The sequence below is a fragment of the Pinus tabuliformis genome, chromosome J (genome assembly GCF_031772625.1).
Source record: "Pinus tabuliformis cultivar Carrire ecotype Pingquan chromosome J, CPIR1, whole genome shotgun sequence".
In the NCBI taxonomy this organism is placed as follows: Eukaryota; Viridiplantae; Streptophyta; class Pinopsida; order Pinales; family Pinaceae; genus Pinus; species Pinus tabuliformis.
Window position 1 is genome coordinate 711,364,599 of NC_142295.1, and position 3,308 is coordinate 711,367,906.

The following is a 3,308-nucleotide window of genomic DNA, read 5'->3' on the forward strand; positions in this document are numbered from 1 at the left end:
CAAAGCCAACATAAGAACTCAAATTCCTTTTCCAGGTTTGAATGGTTTGTATTTCACATTTTAGAAAATAAGATTATCTAGAGGTGGTTCCTTATGGTAATATTTCTATTAGGGAAATTGATGACAAAGTTTTCATGAATATAAGAAATTATTGTTTACAATTTGTTGTATCAGAAGCACATGTTTTCCCTTCATTTGAAGCCATTTAATGGATTATTATCACATTATTTGAAGAAGAGTATGATCGTAGATGTGAAGGTTGATTATGTAGGCTTATTCTTAGTAGATAATTTGGAGAAGTTTTATAGGTTTTCGAAACTTGAATTCCTACTCGGTACCCATTTTATGAATGATTTTTATGACAAGAATAATGGAGGAAATATTTTGGCAATATTGTGGAATGAAGATAAAAGGTTCTTCAATAAAGCCAATGTTTGGTATCCTATACATAATAACCCTAATTTGATTCCTATGTTGTAACATGTCCATGAACATATTATTTTTAGGTTAGTGAGCTAATTTTCTTTTGGTTCAAAGTGCTAGTGTGATGTTGGGCTAGAGAGTCTACATGTTGAAATTCCAGTTAGCTTAACATTGTACATTATATATAGATATATATATATATATATATATATATATATATATATATATATATATATATATATATATATATATATATATATATATATATATATATATATATATATATATATATATATACAATATATATAGCTAACTATAATTTAGAGAGAGAGAGAGAGAGAGAGAGAGATCATGGTTGCAAACAAAAGCATATGGGCACTAGGACTCCACATTAGGGAAACAAGGCTAATTAGAACTTAAGTTAAAGGATTAAGCCAAGGAATATAATATTATTTTTCACAGTCTTAATTCGTAAAGAATATATTATTTTCTAAGTTCCTAAGTGATGGATGAGTTTCTAAGCGATAGGCGAGTAGTTACTTGAGTTCCATTTAAAAAAAAAAGGTATCAAAATATAAAAAGTTATAGGTTAGTGGGAAAACCATTCATTCCATAGATTTTACTTGTTTTGGGACATGAGGTGTGATCTAGTGAGCCACAATAACCCTCTTTATTAGTTAACCCTATCAATCCTCGGTGGATTTTGGTGAATAATTCTCTTAGGGTTATGTTAGGGAAGGATAGAGCCTTAAGGGCGAATTGTTAGTGATAGTTTTCCCTTGGTGTGAGGTCAGGAAGGTGCTTGTAGACTCCATGAGAATAAATGGAGTTCCTAAAGGTACAACTCTAATATTTCCAAACTGGTCAATGTTGTAGATTTGGAATGGAAGTGGGATAGCCCAAGGCACTATGGATCAAAGAAGGAAGACACTTCCTTCGGTTGTGAAACCTAAGGAGGATGAGAGTGTGGTTGGAATTACTACCAACATTTGGAACCTTTGACTAGTTTGAACTAAATATTAACTATGAACCCTTCATTGACATAAAGGAGTGACCTTGCCATGATGGATTCATATCCCATCTCAGGGGTGACCTATTGTTGAGAGAGCTAGAATAACAATTTCTACAACAAGGTGAAACATCTAAGGTTTGTAGCTAATAGATTGCATTTACACAAGATAAGTATTATGATTATAACTTTTGTGCTTATATTGTGTACATATGCTATTTATGCTTATATCTGGCTATGCATGTTTAATTGTTTTCCTTCTTATGTTATACATTGCATATCATGGTAGTATGCATTATACATTCATGATACAAAATCATTACAGCACTAGGAGTACCTTAGTGAAGGAATTACAACTAGTAGGGTGATGTAACACACTCCCTACTATCCCTAACCCCTTACCAAAGGTATAAAGGAGGTGAGTTACTATGATGACCAGACTCCAAAGTCTAGTTATGGACATTGGGTCTAATTTTTTTATCTTTTTAAACTTCCTCAAAACTTAAAATGGATGACATCATTTCTTTTTGTCTCATTGAGACCTTTCCAATGAAATAAATTTTCTTAAGTTCGTATCCCAGATCAAAATATATGGACGATTAAAGTTTTTCCTCCCAGGCCTTGCCACATCATTTAACCTACCACATGGCACCCACGTGGTCCCCACATGGATTCCCCAGTCAACCACCTCAATGCCATATGGAAGCACTACCCCAGTTTCTAACTCATTCATACTATGGCATGTGTGCCAACGATTCCCTTTTAGCGGTGGTTTAATATACATCAAGGACTACCAACCATGTCTAATAGACACATGGGCCCCTTCGTAACCACATCACCCCAAGAATAAAATCCTAACAGTATTCCTTGTGGTTCCTCATTAACACTTCCGAGGAAAAAGGGATGGGTTTATGTGGAATGCCATGTTAAACCAATTAAATAAGGTCTTGTCACCTCCATGGACTTTCCTCCTATACAAATTTCATCTGAGTGGGCCCCTTAGTGCCACATCACCTTGAGACTATGCCTCCACTCAAATCTTCTAGGGTGTTGTCACCCATCCTTATCATTGGAGTGACATGGAAGTCCACTTGGCCATTTTCACATTAACTCTGCTTCAACCAATCACATAGGTCATGCTCCCTTACACCTATTCAAGTGGGCCCCACCACATCTACCTTGCCCAAGGAATAAAATCTGGGTGGAATTGTACCTAGCTCCAAGAGAAATTGCTAGGGTCAGGGCATCAAGGTGACAACAATGGCTTATATTGTTGGGGTGACATCACACCCTCCACATGGATCCACTCCATGATTTCCATGTGTCAGTCGGTTATAGGCCACTTAGCCCCATGAAACTCTCAAATCCAACCAACACATGTCCTCCTTGCAGGGATCCATGTCACCATGAGTCCACATCACCTGCCACGTTGGCCATGCTTTCCACTAGTATTCAACTTCACGGTAAGGTTTTAATTCATGTTATAAAATGTTTCATTGTCCTTCATCCCATTACATTGGAAGCCTAACAACCGACCCCACTGTGCTATGTTGTCCCAATGGATAAACCCTGGTTGCGTTGTCCTAAAAGGCCCTCAACATATTCAGGGAAATACTTTTAGACACATGGGTGGCATTAAAATTTCAATGGCTTTGATCTTCCCCTTTTGGGCTCCCTTGGTCGTGGCTCCTAGCCATATGTCATATAAGGCTCAAGCCTCCTTACTCCTCCCAAGCTTCCCCTCCAACGCCTTAATTTCATCCTATGGTGGTAAAGCTCTTAGAGCTATCCCTCCTGAGATTTTCATATATATATATATATATATATATATATATATATTATTCTCTCCATATCTCCTTGTTGGAAATAATACTGA